This window comes from Eumetopias jubatus, unplaced genomic scaffold (assembly GCF_037043125.1).
Source record: "Eumetopias jubatus isolate StellerSeaLion01/CBP00866 unplaced genomic scaffold, mEumJub1_p1.0 scaffold_3, whole genome shotgun sequence".
Lineage (NCBI taxonomy): Eukaryota > Metazoa > Chordata > Mammalia > Carnivora > Otariidae > Eumetopias > Eumetopias jubatus.
The window spans coordinates 134569896-134590973 of record NW_028274809.1 but is presented as its reverse complement, the minus strand read 5'-3'; positions in this window follow the sequence as shown (position 1 = coordinate 134590973).

Here is a 21078-nt window from a genome sequence, read left to right as displayed (position 1 = left end):
ATGATCTATAGTCATAAAAGCAATTAAGCCTATAATTTCACTGTCTTACACTGTTTTCATTTAGTTTTGATGTGAAGGTTTTGCTGGCCTCCTAAAAGGAATTGGAGAGGTTTTCCTGCCTTGTAGTCCCTGGAATAGTTTGAATAAGAAAGAGGTTATATGATTATTTAAACCTCTAGTAAAATATGCCTATAAAGGTGTCTGGTTCTGGTGCTTTGATACTTCTATATGGGACATTTTTAAATTGTTAAATAGTTAAATTTTTAACTACTCTGATTCACTTTCCTTAATGGATATACGTTTCTTCCAGGTTTCTGCTTCTTGGGTCAGTTTTGGGAAATTGCAGTATTTTTCCAGGAAAACTGTCTATCATGTTTAAGTTTTTAAAACTCAGTGACTAATTTGCTAATGGTATTCTCTTATAATTTTATAAACCTTTACAAAATATCTCTATTTTGACTCTCTTTTCATTTCTAATATTGTTCATTCTGCATATACACTCTCTTCTTCCACTCTCTCACCCAAGATTTGTCCATTCAAAGAAAGAGCATTTGATTTTGTTGATACTGTTTTTTCTTCTAGTTGATTAATTTCTTCTCTTACATTCTCTTCTTTTTTCTCCTTTTCTCAGTTTACTTGGTAGCTTTTTAAATAATGTCATGAGTTGAATGGATGAATTATTGATTTTCAAACTTTCTTTTCTGAATCTGAATTTAAGTCTATTCATTTGCCTGTAGGTACCACTTTAGTTGCACCCTGCACAGGCATTGTTTAATTCTAAATATTTCATAATGTCTATTACAATCCATCTTTGATCATTAGATTATTTAGAAGTGTATTTTTAGATTCAAGATACATGAATTCTTTTTATTGATTTCTTATTGCATTATGGTTAGAGACTTGTCTATATGATATGTCTTTGTGTTTGTTGAGACATCTTAATTTACTTCAAGGATATTTTTGGAATCATTTCATGTGTACTCAAAAAGAATGTCATTTTGTATGTGATACATGGTTACTAGATCAATCTTGTTTATTCTGTTGTTTGATATCTTCTATATCTTTACTTACTTTTTTTCAATCTCTTTTAGGAATGTTAAAATCTTTCACTATCACAGTGACTTTTCAAATTCTCTTTACTCTTCGATTTATGATTTATGTATTTTGAAGTTGTCTTGCTAAGTAAATATAGCTAAGTGTCTATAGGGATGGGTATAGAAGTATAGCATAACTATTGGCAGATGTCAAATACCACAGATAAAGACCAGAGGAGCCAGAGAAGAAAAGCTATTTCTCAAACTCTAAGCCAAGTGTTGACACAAAAGAAGTGCCAGGTTATGTCTGCCAACTCATGGGAAACAGACTCATACCAGGGTCTGTGTGCCAGATGAGAAATGAAAGCATAAGAGGGGGGTCCAAGATGAAGTCAGTTGGATGTAATTCACAGCCACTGTTTTTAACTGCTGCCGTACCTGCATATTTGTTTGAAAGTGGCTAGAATTGAAAGTTGCTGCCTGACACTGAATCCTGGAAGGAAGGAATCCTTTTATGAGTGAAGCATATCAGAGCAACTTCTAAAATTTAATCAATTCCCACCCACACTTTTATTTTGGAAGAAAATTCCTGACTTTTGTATACTTCTTTTTAAAATCTTAGTATCACATTTCATATTGCCTTTTGTGTTTTGTGCTCCAGGAGGATGAATTATTCCAATTGTCTTACTTAACTGATTGTTATTGTCTGGAGGAAACTTTAGCGAGTTCAATTTACCTGGTAGCCTTTCCCTCTGAGATTTTGTTTCTGGTAGACTTCACCACAGAGCAGAAATACTTCTATTACAGAGCTCAGTTTATCTGTAGATGAAAACCTTTGCATCTTAAATAAAACACTCAGCTAGTGGGTCATGTTTGGCTCTATTTCTCTTCATCAGTGGTTCTAAATCCGTTTGCCAAGTCTGAGGTCCTAGAATCAGACATCTTGGAGGAACACTAGAGGTAAAGGTGCTTTTCACTGAATGTGAAAAATAGCATTTTTTTTCTGAAGGCTATTTTGCCCAATTGCTCCAAAGTAATTTACCTTGGGGAGTAGAGAACAAGTCTGAGACATTCAAGACTAAAAGGAAACTAGTGTTTTTTTTTTTTTTTTTAAAGTATATATAGTTATAAGCAATCAACAAAAGGGAGCTTATGATGAAAATTATTCTTCAGCCCTGACAGTGACATTTCTGTGGTGAAAGATACAGCTCTCCCATAAACATAAGGAAAATATAACCTCTCTCATCTCATTCCATTATTACATTCAGGTCTCTTAATTTTGGGTGAAGAAAATAAGCAAAGTTTATGGTGAGATTTATTTTAGTAAAACAGACAATTACCCAGATGATTCAAGATTCTGCCCTTCCCCAACTCCATACAAACATTTATCTCCTTTATTTAGTTTATGCAAATGAAAGCGCTCATGTCGGGGGTGGGGGGTGGTGTAGAGAGGGTGTGCCAAATAATCTATAATTACACAGTTTTAAATTTTGGTTTCCTTGTACCAACTCAGTATCTAAGACAGTGTGACATTTTCAGTCTCCAAAAACCTTGCAACAAGCTTTACAAATTCTGCAGTTGAGTCTGAGCATTTTCCTCTTTGGTCATTTTCATGCTATTAGACTATACTGCTCCAAATTCTACATGGCACCAGCTCCCTTCCATGAATATCCATTAGTTTTCTAAATTCAAAAATATAGAATCAAAATAGCTAAATTTAAAAGTAGATAATGTGAGAGTTAATTTTTCAGGGGAGGAAAGAACGAGACTCCAATTAGACTGCATTCACTTTAAGACTAATGCTTAATTACACCAGTTCCAGAATAATCTAACCCAACTGTAGCCTCCAGATTTTGATTATAAGTCTCTTTGCTAAATTACTCAGAGCTCATTTTAAATTCAGATCCCTTGTAGGGTAGATCCAAAAGGCTGGGAGTGTTAGGCCAACTTGCTGTTAAAATTCCCTTCATGTGACTTTTTTTTTTTTTTTTTTGGTTATCAGCAACTTTTCTCCTTCACAGCTGAAGGTGGTCTCATTACCCTGCTGATGTTGGTAGAACGTGGACCTGCTTGACTAGTTAGTTTGTCTGTATATACTTACTGGGAAAAAGCCATGCTGCTTTCTCTACCCTCTTCTCTTTGGACAGAAGGTAAAAGAACCCAGAGGCCACCATACGCTGTCAGTGGACATCTGATTAGAGGTTGCCCAGTTAAAAGGCAGTCCTTGTCTATTATAACCACAAAAAAGAACAAGTTTCCTTTCCCAATAGACTTTGAAGTTGAAAGCAAGAAATTTATACAAAAATGGAGGTTTACAAAATGTTTTCTGGTTTAAAGATACTGTCGATATTCAAAAAATTGTTGAGAAACTATAGTTTGCATGGCACTTCACTCACCAACGTGTGTGATTCCACATTTTACAACTTAGTAGGAGAAATGAACATATACACTAGCAACTATAATTCCAAACAGTATAGAATAAGAATCCTATGAATAATGCAGACAATTAGCGTTTACAAAGTGATGCTTTCTGGCCCAGGAAGGCTTATGCAGAAAATTGCCTTAAGAGATCAGTAGGAATTATCAATGAGCAAACGTACTTCAGTGGTATTAGGACTACTTTAAATGGAATATGAATGTAAGTACAACAAATTGCATAAACAAGACCAAGGAAGTAAGAAAGAATAAGTCACACTCAAAGACAGGGAAATCCAGGGGCACCTGGGTGGCACAGTCAGGTAAGTGACTCTAGATTTTGGCTCAGGTCATGATCTCAGGTTCGTGAGATGGAGCCCTGCGTTGGGCTCCATGCTTATCAGAGAGTCTGCTTAAGATTTTCTCTCTCCCTCTCCCTTTGCCCCTCCCACTCATGCACATTCTCACTTTCTCTCAAGTAAATAAATAAATCTTAAAAAAAAAAAAAAGACAGGGAAATCCAGTTACATTGGGTAGAAAGGGGTATAAAATGTCATAGAGGGTATAAAGGTGGTAGACTGTATAAATATGGAAGAATGATAGAGAAGATGGAAGATATAGGTAGAGGTCATATTATGAAGAGTTTTCATGACTGGGCTTTGTAGGCAATGGGAACTGCTGAATTTGGGTAGGGCAATGATATGGTGACAGTGGTATTTGCAGGACACTATCCATGGTGGAGTTGTAAGGACTAGAGCCAGCAGCCTGCAGGTATGGAATCCAGCTAGAAAGCTCTAGCATTAGTCTGGGTGTTAGAGTCTTGAACTGGAACTCAGATCACATCTCTACTTACCTCTAGGTAAGGGACAGATCCAGGTTTGCTAGGGCTTAAAACTTATACAATATGGGGGAGCCCTCCTTGGGAAAAATAAAACAAATTTACAGGTAAAAAGTTGCTGTGATTCTTCCCAGGCCTTAGAAGGGGCCATGTAAATGAGGGGGCTCTGCACCCACCTTTATAATAAATCAACCTCTGGGTGGAAACCACGACAGTTTCTGAGTTAGAATGACCTGTTCCCTCTCATTATTGTTAAATGGATCTGCTTGTCCAGAGGTTTTGTGACAAATGGCTCAAGCAGACAAATGAAACAGTATTGCCCATAAGCAGAAACTGTCTATTTGTAAAAAGTCTGGGTCAAGTGGAAAAAAAAATAGTTTATTTCATCTTAACAGATCTTAGGTTAATACTTTTATTTTATTATTTTTTAAGATTTTATTTATTTATTTGAGAGCGAGCGTGAGAGGGGGGAGGGTCAGAGGGAGAAGCAGACTCCCTGCTGAGCAGGGAGCCTGATGCGGGACTCGATCCTGGGACTCCAGGATCGTGACCTGAGCCGAAGGCAGTAGCTTAACCAACTGAGCCACCCAGGCGCCCAAGTTAATGCTTTTAAACACCCATACCACTTTTAAAGTTTAAGACTGCACTATTGAGAGCATAAAATAGGGATTGGCCCAACAGAGCCTTGCACCAGATTGCCTGGGTTCAAATTGTGTGTCATTCATTTCACTCTGAAAAGTGCTTACAACTGTGCCTGGCACATAATAAGTGCTCAATAAATATTAGGTATTATTTTTATCAGTGGGAAGTTTAAAGATAAAATTAATGAAAATGTGTTTAACACAAGGAAAGTGTTGGGGCTCCTGGGTAGCTCAGTCAGTTAAGCATCAGACTCTTGATTTCTGCTCAGGTCATGATCTCAGTGTTGTGAAATCAAGCTGTGCGTCGAGCTCCGTGCTGAGTGTGGAGCCTGCTTGAGATTCTCTCCTTCTCCCTCTGCTCCTCCCCTGCCCCCTCATGTGCACACACACAGGCACTCTCTCTCTCAGAAACAAACAAAAAACCACACAAGGAAAGTGTTAATTGCTTTTAAACAGATCACTTGCCTGTGGGGATTTTTACTATTGTCACCTATATTTAGATTTGCAAATTGAATCCCAAAGAAGTTGTTTATTTACTTGTGGCTTTAGGTTCCAGTGGTTCTCAGATGGCTGCACATTGAATTACCTGGGATGCTTTTAAGTTCTACCATTGCCAGGGTCCCAACCTGGCCAATTTGATCAAAACCTTTGAGGTGAACTTGGGCATCAGGATGTCTTATAGGATCCCTGAGGACTTTACTGGACAGCCAAAATCAGAGTCAGGGTGTATGGCCTCCCAGTGTCTTGTGGTGACCTGGCAGCTAGGCCTAGAGCAACCTGATTTCAGCCACAGGTGAGATTACCTGAGGAAGTTTTGCATTTTCTTTTTTTCTGTTTTACTAATCTATCAAAGTGAACCATAACTCGTTACTGAAATAGGTAAATGTCGAACAGTGAAGAGGGTAATCCCAAGAGTGAGTTAAAAAAAATCCTTCACACTCATTCTTAACTATATTAACTTATTCTAAAGCCTAATCTCTTCATAAATCTATGTTACAGTGGTTCTTGTTACCCATTGCTGTTTCTCTTCAATATAAAAGTCCTTCCTGGAGTATTTTGTAAAACCCTGAGAACAATGGCCCTTACCTCAATGACCACATACTAAACATTTACTAGGCATTGGGCCCTGTATTAGCTCTGTAGGTGCATTATCTTCTTGTCCTTATGACTCTCCATATGAGGTAGGTACAATTATCATCCCCATTTTAGAGATGGGAAGTGAGTTTCTGGGGTCATCTACTTGGTATGAGGCATAATTTAAGGACATGTGTCCTAGAAGGGAGGCAGAATAGAAGAGTGGCTGAGAGCTCCAACATAGGGGTCTGACAGACCTGGGAAGTTGTTAATTTCTACTCTCTGCACCTTGGTTTCCTCATCTGTAAAATAGGATAGAAACACTCACCTTGTAGATTCGTTGTAATTATGAGGGTAATAACCATTGAAGTCGTAAGTGCTCATGAGGGCAGTTGTTAATAAATCAGGTGTGTGGCTATGAGAGTGTCCTATTTTTAAAATATACTATAAGATTTTAATAAATTAAACCTTTTACTGTTTATTATTTCGCAAGAAATACATGTTGACTAAAAAAATTAGGAAATCAAGCAAGCAAAAATTTAAAAAAATCACCTTTAATCTTACAATGGAGAACTTATTTAGTTTTCGTCTATCCTTTGTATTTTTTCTATGCACACATACACACGCAAATTATTTAGAATGGGATGGTATGCATTATTGTCCTTCAGATGCCTTTTCACTCAGTAATGTTTATATTTTCTGTTTTGCTATAGTCTTGCTGTTATGCTTGCAAATGTGTGCGTATGGTCATAGATGCTTAATACCATTAAAGATAAACAGGCCCTTGCCACAGGGTCATGTATGATTCAAAGACTTGCTGTTTTATGTAAGATTATTTGCTTGTTTTTGTGGGCAGGGCTTGTTCTCCTTATCTTCCACAGAGTCGAGTTAGGGCAAGGGGGCAGGAAGAAGTTGCCTGGAGGAGGTCTGGCAGAAGCATTCTCCTGGCACTGTTGTGAAGGACAGAAGTTGAGCATGTTGGGAGACTCTAAGGAGTTCTAGGGGGGTGGCTCTGGGGATGTTTGCATGGCAAGGGGGAGCTAATGTCAAGTAGATTCTGAGGGCCAGGACAGAATAGAATCCTAGACTTGTGACAGAGTGAATATACAGATGGACAATTGCTGGACATACATTAAACTAGGTTTCTGGCCCACAGCCTTCAGCACCCAGTCCAGGAATGCAACCCCCTTATCTATAGTAAACATCTCAGGAAGCCAGCCTGCTCTAAGTCAGGCTTACAGGAAACCAGGTGGCCATCTCTTGTAACAATCCGGGAAGCTAAACAATAATTTCTGTAACCATCAGCCCCAAATAACCAGGACTTGGGTAATAACTGACAGCTTCCTTCTTTTAGTCCCTACTTCCAACTTAGGACCAACTAAAGAAAGACAAATGTGCACCCCTAACCAATCACACAGGATGCCCTTCTTGTTGAACCACCTGCACCCGAACCACCTGCTAAAAGCGTCCATTCAGGCCATACCTGCGGCCTTCCCTTATTCCGCTATAAAGCTCTCCTACCCCTTTGTACCCCTTTGAGTCTCTGTCAGAACGCAAATGATGGTGGCTGACAACGTTCCTGTAGCAAGCTTGGAACAAATAGCCTTTGTTTTTATTTGCTTGGTCTTTATTTCCACACTTGCTTGATGACCAAATGAGGCTGCTCAGGTGTGACCATTGTGAGATGGGGCCATTTGTCTTGGATGGAATTTTCCTTGATCTCTTTTTGTGAGCTGCAGGCTATTTTCCTGGAAGCAGGGATCATATCTTACTCATCTCAGCACTCTAGTGCCCAGGACTGCCTGACGCATAATAAAGATTATTGAAAAGAGGGGAAGGAGGTCTCATTCACAGGAATTAGGCCCTTTCTTTCCCAATATGGAACCAGGTAAGCCCAATGTGATTAGTTGGTCTTGTTTTGATATAATGAAATGTCATCCAAAATTTCCCCTTAAATGTAAACCAAACTGGAATTGACCTGGCTGGGGGAGATGAGGTGGGGTGGGGGTGTGCAGGATTTTGCAGCCTGAGGGATTTCGTAAAACCTCTAAAGAACTATTTTTAAATCTTTTTGGCAAAACTTCCTCCTTTTTTTGTTTAACACCTTTCCCTAATCTAAACCCATGTGTATTTTGAGGGAAATTTAATTAAAGTTTTTTTCCCCTAGCTAAATGGAAGCAGGTGCTCTTCAGACAGTAAAGAAAACAATGGCTAAGTTAGTTGGGCTTGCTTCTTATCCCTGTTCCCAGGAAGATGACTGATATGTGACCTGTAGCCAGGTAATTGTCATTGAGGTCAAGTTTCGTGAGGCTTTTTCCACTGGTGAATCTACACCAGGACCTTGACCAGAAGCCCTGTACCTCACCTGCGGTCATATTAGCTCCAGGCCCCCCTTTTCACGGCAGACATACCTGTCTAGCATCGGCACTGGGGCTGGAATACTACACTTGGTTTATGTAGTACCCTTAACTACTGTGTTCTTCGGGAAGACTCTCCAAATTCAAACACTGAGGTGATTTTTTTCATGTAGCTAAAACTTCTCCATGTGTGGGAACAAAGTCCGAAGGTGAGGAACTGGAGCAGGTCATTCTCAGGAATTCTACACAGATCTCAGGCCTATGATGGTACTACCTCTTGTACCAAACGCCTTCTTCGAGCTCGTCTCTAGACTAAATGTCCTGCGAGGGCAGGGACCACGTCTGTCTTTCTTTCTGTGTCTCTTGTACTTGGCATACAATAGCACGGGATGGGATTTTGTTCATGCCTGATGGGAACTTGGAATTTGGAGTCACTTGACAGAAGGTGCTGAAAGGTAGCAGACACAGCATCGTCCTGGGCGAGGCAAAGATTCTACTGTAAAGTATATGCAAATATCAGTAATACTACAGCAGCTCTGCTTGCAGAAATAAAGGTCATTTTGGCTACATATTTATTAAGAAATAGATAACTTTTCTATTAGTAGAGCTCTTAGTGAGTCTGGAATTTCTGCCTAATAGTAGCAAGTGAATCTCAGGGTAAGTAATCTGATTGCCTCATTCTGAAGAGGAGACTTAAAACCTACCAAGTTACCCCTCACTGGCTTGTGGGTAGGGCATATAGTAGAGTGACAGGGGAAAAGCAATCCTGTATTTCCTGAGGGTCCCAAGAAGAACAAATATGCTTTTTCTTAAATTTTGCTAGCTGATGGAAAGTTCCCTCAGCTTGGTTATAACTTCTCCTCTGAAGCAGCCTAGTGTAAACCGTTGTGCTACCTCTGAGCCCTCTATTTGTATAATCAAGTCCTCACTATGTTTATCACCCACTTTTCCCATATCTCTCCCAGCAGTGTTGGTGGACGGGTGGGTGGGGAGAAGAAGACGAGTCTTTTTGCTTTGACTTCTGCGGTGGGCATTAGGGGTTATCACTCAACATCCTTTTCAGCCTCCTTCTGCTGTGCCTTCCTAGACTGCAGGGGCTGAAAAGCTAAAAACTGCATTTCCCAGGGCCCTTGCAGCCAGGGTTGTGGTGGGATTTAGATGCTCTCTTACGTGGAAGGCAAAAGTCAGGTTGGGAAGACTGGGCGGCAGGTGGGGATCGGCGAAGGCCCCACGGCCTGGCTGCCAGCATCCTGCACGTTGAGAGGCGGGGCACAGGGCCCCCCGGACTGCCAGTGCAGAGGGTCACAGGCCTGGCCCAGTCCTGGGGCCAGCAGCAAGGGTGGGGCTTGTGGAGGTCTTCTCCTCATGGCAGTGGTCCTGTGTTTGTAGACCAGCTTCCCAAACAGCAGGTAGCAACCTCGGTGGCCTGGTTCTGCTGTGTGGCTTGGGAGCTGTCCCTAGAAGAACCTCCGAATTTGTTTCCTTAGCTCTCCCAATGCTCTGTAAGCTATTTAGTACACTGTAATAAACCTGGTTCTGCTTAACCTTGCCAGATTGAATTCTTTTCTCTGCATTGGGACCCTGACCACTCTGACTCAGGAATGAAGGGCTAAATCAAGCTTTAGGAGTTAGGCATTATCAAAGGTTGCCCTCCCTGGTTGCTGTTGCTGTGGCTTTAGACAATTATTTGTGAAACCACTGATGTGTTACTTTTGGTTCCTGAATTCCAAGCTATTGTGTATTTGCCCACTGTATTCTAGTAAGTGGTGAGTAATTAGAAATCCAAGGTTATAGGTTTTATTATGTTTAATAAAATATTGAATCTATTACACATTAAATTCTGATATGTTTAGAAAAGTGTCAAGCCTACTAACTCATCCATCCAGGGCCTGAGCTTAGCGTTGCCTTGTCTGTTAATGAGCCTTTGCTCCTGGGTGTCTCAGAAGCCTCTGGATGATGTTAATATAAAAGCAAATACCAGTCACCGTTATAATAAAACATTATATTTGTGTCCTTTTTTATGGCTTTTGAAAACATAATCCTTTATGTTGGAGTTAAGGGAAGTTATTGCAAAAAAAGAAAAGTAAGATTCTAAGAAGTATGATAAGTTGTTGCAAGTCATGTGGTGAGTTAATAAGTAACAGAATCAGGCCAATTCTAGGTCAGAAGAGCTATCTTTGAAACTAAGAAAAGCAACTGCTTGATCTAACAGGTTTCCTTCAATCACCAGTCAAGAATAGTCTGAGATATCTAATGGAGCTAGTTCCTCCTTTAAAAAAAAAAAAATCTAACTGAAGAAGATTCATTGGATGCTACAGAAAGTGGCTAGTGCCTTTATTTTTATTTTATTTTATTTTTTAAGATTTTATTTATTTATTTGACAGAGAGAGACACAGCGATAGGGGGAACACAAGCAGGGGGAGTGGGAGAGGGAGAAGCAGGCTTCCTGTCGAGCAGGGAGCCCAATGCGGGGCTCAATCCCAGGACCCTGGGATCATGACCTGAGCCGAAGGCAGACGCTTAACGACTGTGCCACCCAGGCGCCCCATAGTGCCTTTAGAGCTCTCAGTGTTGGCACAAAAGCCTGTGGTATTGACAGGATTCGTGGGGCGAAGAGAGAGAGAGAATTCAAGCTGAAGTGATTCCTTGCAACATCTGTTAGTGCTGAGGCGAGCTTGGGTTACAGTTTTATTCCATAAAACAAGGATGTGAGAAGCAGCCTTAAGGAAAATACATTAGGATGGGCTGAGGCAGCAGAGGAGTACAGGGTGACCCGTGGAGAAGGAGAGCAGACTACCCTCTGGGCTTAGTACCTCAGTTAACACTTTTTTTGTTGTTGTTCTTGCTATTAATTCCTATTATTAAAGAGTCCTTCAAAAGAATGCTGTGGCTTTGAAAGAGAATGAGAGTGAAGCCTTCTTTTCTACCAGATATCTCTCGGCCCTCCTGGCTAAGACTTTCCTGGACTTAGTTTTAGCTTTACTGGTCCATGAGGAGGTTTCCTTTTGCTGTGGAAGGATTTACATGTAGCCAAATGTTTCATGGCCCTATCTGTAATGGGCTTTAAAGCCTTTTCTGAAAGCGAAATTTATTTAAAGGGAAGGCTGTTTCCTACTAGTTGGAACAGCACTTAAAAGTTGACTCATGCAGCTGGTCCCAAGAGCTTTGATAGTAGGGAGTTGCCATAAAGCAAGCAGAAAGACATTTGCCTTTACCATGTCGTAGATCTGTCTTTGGTGGCCCTGCCACTAGGAACCTAAGCAAGTCTGGTGCCTTCTGCTGTTTTGCTTCCACTGGGAGGACAAGGCAACTAAGTGGTAATAGTAATTGCAGCCTATTGCAGTGTTGCAAAGGATTATCTCAGGAGGTAAAGGAGATAGTTGGGAAGAGGGTAAAGTGGAGGCTAAGGCTCCCCATTCCCATTCCTGCACTTGCGTCAGAAACCCCACCTGGTCCACATATGGCATCTGGGCTGGAAAGGGGCTCTGGTGCATATATCTTTATATCATGAAGAGTGGATGGGCTTTGCATGCAGGCAGACCTGCATCTGTGTCGCTTGACTCGCTGTTGGCTATTGGCCTGGGTTTCGGCCTGGGTTTCTTCACTGGTGACATAAAGGTGATGTTGCCTTCAAGGAGTTTGTGAGTGCTAGAAAAGGTGCTGTTCAGGCAGAACCCACAGTGCCTCCTGGTACCTAGTAGGTACTCAATGAGAAGTAAGGGACCATTTGGATTATGCTCATGGCTAGTTGCTGTTTTCCCCCTTAACCAGTGCTGAGTTTCTCTTTAGAAGCCTCTCCTACTCAAATCAGTTCTTCCCTAATTCTCTATTTGTTGTAAGCATGCAGTTTACGTGTAGTGTTTCTATTTCTGTATCTTAAAACCCCTGTATTAAAAAAAAAAAAAATGATCCTCATGATAAGCTGGCCAAACAGGCAGCCAGGAGGGTAAATGTCCTTATTTCAGAGGTGGGACTAATGAGGCAACAAACACCAGAATGGAAAGGTAGAGAGAGACTAGAGAACAGGAGTCCTTCATTTGAAGTGCAAGGGCTTTTAACTCCCAGAAAATGAAGGCAAAAAAAGTTTGGGTGTGTTTTGATTGAGAGAAGTCCTACAGCTTTTACTGGATTCTCAGAGAGGTCTGGGATCCCCTCAAAACCTTATGAACCACTGTGGTTAAAGACATCAAGTGTAGAGAACTACTTGCAGGTGGTTTCTGGTGTCTGCGTTTATGCAGACACAACAGCAGTGTGTTGCTGGGGTATCTCGTCCATTAGAGTCCCCTGGGCTGCTTCAAAAGTGCAGATTCCTCAGCCCCAGTCCAGACCTACAGAATCAGAGTTTCAAGAACTGAAGCTGGAGAATCTGGCATTTGAATAAATTCTCCAGGTGATTTTTTATGGCTCTTAAAGTTTGACACTCCACTGGTATGGTAATAAGGACTGCCTTCAAGGTCAGGGATCACTAAGCATGGCCCCACCACTTACAGCTGTGGGAAACTTCAGTTTCCTGATCTGCAAAATGGGGAGAATAATTATACCTTTCTCATAAAACATTCCTGAATATTAAAACAGGTCATGTCTGTATAGTGTTAAATTAAGGGCTCAATATAAGTACTCAATAAATGTTAACTGAATTGATCATAACGATTATTATGAGTGTTATTATCAGTACTCTTATTAGGAAGGTAGGAGCAAATTGAAGGCTCTGACTTTCTGTGGGAAATCAACGGATGGGGCCAACTGAGCATTTACTTTAGTTGCTTAAGTGAGTCATCTGGTTCAACCATGTAACATTTGTCAGTGCTCACTTCTAATGAAACAAGCAAATCAGTTATAAATAATGGAAAATTTTCTTTTTTCTCTTTTGTTGTCAGTTTTCTACTATAAGTTCGTCTGATTTTTTTCAAAAAATCTTTATTGTTTCAAAAGAAAGTCTTTTACTATACAATTCACTGAAATATAATTCATAGTTTATGATCTGTGACACTGGGGTCAATTCTTTAGTTAACTGATCAGGAATTTAACCTCCTCTATTCTGTTGTCCAAAAAAATTAGATTGTACTTAAATTGCTTTGGCTTGAAAGGACCTTCTTCAGAAACTGAAACACTCTCAGTAGGAGGCCTGTTTGAGATGCATGACATTACTGTTGCAGGAATTAGAGTTTCAGAGGATGTCGCCTGATGTTGGAATTGTTGCCTGTCTTCAGAAGGGATTGGAGAATTTGGTTGAGAGTCTTCTTCCGAAAGAGTTTACAAAGTGGCTGAGAAAATCGTACAAAATTTGCTCATGCATCCTCAGAGGGGCAAGCAATACTTTTCATATGTGTTAGGCTTATTTTTTAAAAAAAGATAAAAGAAGTTAAAAAAAAGAACTGGCATATATAACACATCATTGCTTAGAATAACATATATATTATATAGATATACATAGATATGTATCTATATATTATCTATCTACCTAGCATATGTACAAATATTTTCAACTCTAACAGTGATGGACAATGGATTGAAAGTCACACGGTTCAAGTCAAGACCAGGAGCCAGACCAAAAGAAGAACAACAAAGTATTAATAATGCTACTATCCTGAGTTGAACCTGGGCTTAGTACCAGTTGCTAACTCTTTTAATGAGTTGCCAATGAGACGAAATAGTGGCAGAATCCTCTGGTGACAGTGACATACTCAGGTAAGAAAACCATGCAGCAAAGGACAATAAGAACTCAGCGACATGAGCTAACCAGGAGGAACAGTTTGAAATTCAAATTGGAAGCAAATTCATGAGTATCAGAAGGAATATTTTAAGGAAACACCACTGCGAGGGTGGATTAAAAGTTTGTGATAACCGGTGAGGAAAAATAAAAGATAGTAAAGTGATAACAGAAGAATCTGCTGAGAAAAGCCTCCTTTTCTTTTTCCCTTTTGCCATCTCTTGGCTAACTATTGTCTTCGGGTCGCCCTGGAACTCCTTATCAAGTACCGCTCTTGGCTTTAATGCTTGTGGCTGGATGTCACTGTAGCTTGCACTCATTCTCCAGATCCTGCCATGGCCATGTGACGTCCTGTGTGGTGTCCAGACACGGTCATGGCCCCACTGCATTCTAGGAACAACTTAGCAGTGTGATTTTGTGGGGAAGAAACACCCAGAGGGTGACAGGGAGGAGTTTAAGCGGCTTGGACCCATGACGTGTGGGTCCATGTGGTCCAGCCGTACAATGGAGCCACTGTGTCCTCCAATCATTTCCTCATGCAGAGCCAGAAATTAAAACTACCATGGGATTGCAAATGAGTAGGAACCTGCCCGTGCTGAGCCTGCAATCAGGCCAGGCCAAGTTGATCCGCGGTCATCTGAGGAGAAAATGGCCTACTGGGAAGCCCACATTATTTGTGTTCTTCTGATCTAATGTCAGTCGCCACAGTGTCCACTGTGCTTTGATCCAAGGGGCCTCCTCTGCTCCATATGCGCCTAGCATCCTCTAACACTCTCTTCCCAGGCTCTAGCTTGTTAGTTCAGCAGCTACCTCCAGTCTCAGGCTGTGTTCCATTCTCCTCCTGGGTTCCAGCCCTGTTCTTGTCTCCAGCTCCTAAGCTTCAGGAATGGGACTGGAAGATAGCTTCATTGCTCCAATCAGGTAAACCTCTAGAAAAACAAAGCTGCGTCTGCTAGCCAGCCTCGCTCTCTTGTGACATCTTGCTCTCTGGGTCTTGGACTCTGAGTCTCTCACACACGCACATTTATGGTTTATGTATTCCACATTTTCTCTGCCTTTGCTCCTTTATTATTCTTACAGTCTTTCTCCTATATTTCTCACATAAAGTTCCTGCTAACTGTAAAGATTTCCCTTGAATTAATAATAACTTTTACTATGGTTCCTATCCCCATAATCATCTTTTCTCATTGCCTTAATCCTTTTTCAACTTTGCTAAAGTTTGTTGACATAACTTTTTACATCTCCTCGAATTTCTCTTTCTCCATATATATATATATATATATATGTATAAATGATGAAATTACAAGGGGGCACACCTTCTCTTCAGGTGTCTATGGACACGTTAACCTTCTCTCAACTCTTGTTATAGAGTGACATCCCACTGTCTTGTGCACACAGCAGATGAGTAGTACCTCTAGGACTGAAGATTGAACTTAGCTGATTGGTACACTTTGTGATTACCCTGCTAGCTCTTGAATGACTTATAAACTTTATTTTGTTAAAAAATTGAAGACTGTTTCCAGGTACTAATTTCCTGTCAGAGCATTAAAAAAAATTATTATATTTAAATTCAGTTAATTAACATATAGTGTATCATTGGTTTCAGAGGTAGAGATTAGTTACTCATCTGTTGCATATAACACCCAGTGCTCGTTACTCAAGTGCCCTCTTTAATGCCCATCACCCAGTTACCCTATCACCCCCTACTGACCTCCCCTCCTACAACCTTCAGTTTGTTTCCTAGAGTTGAGAGTCTCCTACGGTTTGTCTCCCTGTCTGAGTTCATCTTATTTAATTTTTCCCTCCCTTCCCCTATGATCCTCTGTTTTGTTTCTTAATTAACACATATGAGTGAAATCATATAATAATTATCTTTCTCTGATTAACATATTTCACTTAGTATAATAGCCTCTAGTTCCATCCACGTTGTTGCAAATGGTAAGATTTCTTTTTTTTGATGGCTGAGTAGTATTCCATGTGTGTGTGTGTGTGTGTGTGTGTGTGTGTGTGTGTGTGTGTGTGTGTATACACCACCTCTTCTTTATCATTCATCTGTTGATGGACATCTAGGCTCTTTCCATAGTTTGGCTATTGTGGACATTGCTGCTATAAACATTGGGGTGCAGGTGCCCCTTCAGATCGCTATGTTTGTATCCTTTGGATAAATACCTAATAGTGCAATTGCTGGGTTGTAGGGTAGATCTATTTTCAACTTTTTGAGGAACCTCCATACTGTTTTCCAGAATGACTGTACCAGCTTGCATTCTCACCAACAGTGTAAGAGGGTTCCTCTTTCTCCACATCCTTACCAACATTGTCTTTTGACAGAATCAGGTCAAAAGTCTCCCTGTGATCTGATGAGGTGGGCTGGCATCAGAGGAAGGAATGGCCAGGAGCTCCCTGCATCAAGGCTCCTGCCTCACACAGCTCTGGTGATCAAACTGGCTTTCAAGCACAGAGACAGGCGCATGAGTTTTCCACTGAGGCTGAATAAATCAAATGAGGAAATGCGTGGAGGTGTTGGTTTCCAGCACTTAATTTCTCCTGTGGCTGTGCTAAGAGGCAAAGCTGGGGACCATTCAAACTTGAGTTTCTGCAGCACAGCAGGGTTTCATGAATAAAAGTAACAGTTAAAATTTGGCAACTTAATTCAGAGGCAATCAATCTAACATCTCAAGGGAATGGTTTGGTGAAGTGGATCCAAAAGTGGGAATGAAGTTCATAGGTTAAGATTTTGGTCTTCTTCCAGGGTTGCTATTAGTATGCTGTGTGACTGGGTCTGTGCCTTGTCCTATTTTCCTAGCTGTATGGAAGACACCACAACATCAGCTGAGCTGCTATAAGAATTTACTAGCATATGTGAGGTGATTTATAATCCTCAGATTAATAAAGAGTAGCATGTGATGATCTCACATTGTTGTACACTAGCCATACCTGACTTAATGTAACCTGGTCTATCAGTTCTTAACAGTTACTAACAAAACATAATTGTATTTATTCTGTGTTTAACTTGTTGACAATATCTATATTGCCTTATGCTATTTTAGCCCATCCATTTTCTTTGAAGTATTTCTCCAACTTAATTATTTACATATGGTGCGTCTCTTAGATTATTTCTATGCTTTCCCCCCTCTACTCCTTTCCAAGTGTTATTCTCTTTCTTTAAAGGTTTTTTTTTCTCTGTCTTTACCATCCTAGAATTTTGTTTTAGTCCTGGTATTTATTGGATCTCTTCTCCAGGGCCTCGCTAGCATTTTATCCATGGCTTCTCAGGATTCCCTCACATGCTTCAGTCATTTTTATACTTCTTAAAACTTTTAAGCCTTTGATTAAATAAATACAGGCTCCAAAACACATAAAAATTCTTTGGGTTAAGAAGAAACCTTTCAGAAACGAATACAATTCTTATAAACATGTTTATGTGCCATGTTAAGTTCAAAATAGTGTGTTTAACATTACAGATTATAGAAATTCTAAATTTAATCTCTAAAAGGTTGAGTAAATATACACTCAGAAATGCCTACAATTGATATAAACAGTTCCTATCTACCTGTCAACTGTCCGTGTTCCCATTTGTAAGTTAACAGATGACATGCTTTGACATAATCACTAAATCTTTGTTTATTTCTGGAATGATCATGTGAAAGTCACGTCCAGTTGAACCTTGGAAAAACATACAAATTTTATATAGAAAGAACACATAGAAAATAGGGATTTTTCAACAGTGGATTTGTCTAGAAGTCTTAGGTGTTTTATCCATGTACAACTAGGCCACTTTTCATTTCTCATGGCCAGTCCTATGCTTTAGAGATGGTGGTATTAGATAAAGCTTTTGGTTGCCAAAATATTTTTACTAAACCATGCCCATGGGTCAGCTGAGACATTGTGTTCACACACACAACACACACACACAACCATAAGAAATGTCGGAATTAAAAGTATGGCACAGCCATTTACCAAGTGACAGCTGATGATGTACCCCATGGAGAGGAGGGATGATGTCATTATGTCACATTGACTCAGGAGGCCATGGATTCCTCTTTCCTCCCATGTAATGTATGGGGTCAAATGCTTTCTTTTTTAAAAATTTTTTAATTTAAAAAAAAATTTTTTTTAAAGATTTAATTTATTTGAAAGAGAGAGATAGTGAGAGAGGGAACACAAGCAAGGGGAGTGGGAGAGGGAGAAGCAGGCTTCCCACGGAGCAAGGAGCCCGATGTGGGGCTCCATCCCAGGACCCCGGGATCATGACCTGAGCTGAAGGCAGACGCTTAACCTACTGAGTCACCCAGGTGCCCCAAATGCTTTCTATTTTTGTCCTGTCTCCCTTTCCCATACATTTCTGCTGTAGATAAATCTGGTTCTGGTGGATGAATTTCATCAGTGACCCCAGTGAGTGGCCTTCCTGTATCCATACCCTTTGCACTGTGACTTTGTTGCCCCTTCAATAAAGAGTTTGTTTCCCCACTTCCTGGATCAGGCTGCGACTACAAGAAAGCAATGGAAGTGAGAGTGGGCCAGTTCCAAGCCTAGGCCTAAGAGGCCTTGGGGACTTCCACCTTATCTTTTAGAACCCTGTTTCCACCATGAGAATAAGCCTAAATTAATCTGCCAGAGGATGAGAGATCACACAGCACAGAGGCAAGTCATCTCAGCTGAGGCCAACCTGAACCAGCAAGCTCCTGGCCATGCTACTAGCTGACTGCAGGCACAGGAGTAAGACTTGCTCAGACCAGCTGAGCTCAACCTAGAACATGAGAATTGCCTAGCTGATTTGTGAGATAAGTAAGTGGTTACTATTTTATGCCATTATGTTTTGTGGTTGTCATACAATATTGCTATAGTAGTAGATAACCAGTACACTAACTTAGATTTCCCCAAAGCGAAAGTAGCTTTAGTGTTTATTCTGGTTATAAAAGTAAACATAGGGGGCACCTGGGTGGCTCAGTCAGTTAAAGCATCTGACTTGGTTTTGGCTCAGGTCATGATCTCAGGGTCATGAGATCAAGCCTCACTTCAGGCTCTGTGCTGGGCCTAGAGTCTGCTTAAGATTCTCTCTCTCTCTCCCTCTCCTCCTGCCCCTCCCCACTTCTCCCTCTCTAAAAAAAATAAAGTAAAAGTAAACATAGTCAATATAAACAGGCAAAAAATACAGTGGTGTTAGATAAGCATTTGATTGCCAAAATATTTTTGCTAAATACTGCCATGGGTCAACAGAGACTTTGTGTATACACGCGCACAAACCCCACATACATACATACATACCTACCTACATACATACATACATACGACATTGGAGAAAGTAAAAATCACTCCCGATCTCACCACACAGAGATAGCAACCTAAATTAAGATTCTGATCAGACCTATACATACAGGGAACAAACTATTGGTTGCCAGAAGCAAGTGGGGTAGGGGAATGGGCAAAATAGGTGAAGAAGAGTGGGAGATACAGGCTGCCAGTTATGGAATGAATAAAGCACAGGGATAAAAGGTAGAGCACAGGGAATATAGTGAATGGTATTGTAATATCCTTGTATGGTGACAGATGGTACCTATACTTGTGGTGAGCACAGCATAACATATAGAATTATTGAATCACTATGTTGTACAGCAAAACTAATGTAACATTACGTTTCAACTATACCCAAATAAAAAAATAATAAGTCATGGAGATGAAAAGGACAGAATAGGGAATGTAGTCAATAATATTGTAATAACACTGTATGGTGACAGGTGGTCCTGAGTAATGTATAGAATTATTGAATGTTGTACACCTAAAATTAATAGAACATTGTATGTTAATTATACTCCAATAAAAAAAGATTCTGCTGAGTATGTTAAAAGTTCCTTTTCTGCATGTATGTGTATGTATAACCACATACACACAATTTCTGCGTATATTAAATCATACTATATATGCTTCCCTGCAAACTTCCTTTTTTTTAATTTAAATTTTTTAAATTTAAATTTAAGTTAGTTAACATAGAGTGTAGTATTGGCTTCAGCAGTAAAATTTAGTGATTCATCACTTATATGTAACATCCAGTGCTCATCCCCAAAAATGCCCTTCTTAATGCCCATCTCCCATTTAGTGTATCCCCCCACCCTATTCCCCTCCAGCAACCCTCACTTTGCTCTCTATAGTTAAGGGTCTCATATGGTTTGTCTTCCTCTCTGTTTTTATCTTATTTTATTTTTCCTTCCCTTCCTCTGTGTTCATCTGTTTTGTTTCTTAAATTCCAAATATGAGTGAAATCTTATTTTTTTAATTTATTTTTTTAAGGATTTTATTTATTTATTTGACAGAGAGAGCACAAGCAGTAGGAGTGGCAGGCAGAGGCAGAGGGAGAAGTAGGCTCCCCACTGAGCAGGGGGAGCCTGATGTGGGACTCAATCCCAGGACCCCTGGGATCATGACCTGAGTTGAAGGCAGTCGCTTAACCAACTGAGCCACTCAGGTGCCCTGAGTGAAATCTTATGATACTTGTCTTTCTCTGACCAACTTATTTCGCTTAGCATAATACACTCTAGTTCCATCCACATTGTTGCAAATGGCAAGATTTCATGCTTTTGACGGCCAAGTAATATTCCAATGTATATTTACACCACATCTTCTCTATCCATTCATCTGTTGGTGGACATCCGGGCTCTTTCCATAATTTGCTATTGATGACATTGCTGCTATAAAATGTTGGCGTGCATGTGCCCCTTTGAATCAGCATTTTTGTATCCTTTGGATAAATACCTAGTAGTGCAATTGCTGGGTCATAGGGTTAGTTCTAGTTTTGAATTTTTGAGGAACCTCCATACTGTTTTCCAGAGTGGCTGCACCAGCGTGCATTCCCACCAACAGTGTAAGAGGGTTCCCCTTTCTCCTCATCCTCGCTAACATCTGTTGTTTCCTGAGTCATTAATTTTCACCATTCTGACAGGCGTAAGGTGGCATCTCATTGTGGTTTTGATTTGTATTTCCCTGATGATTAGTAATGTTGAGCATTTTTCATGTG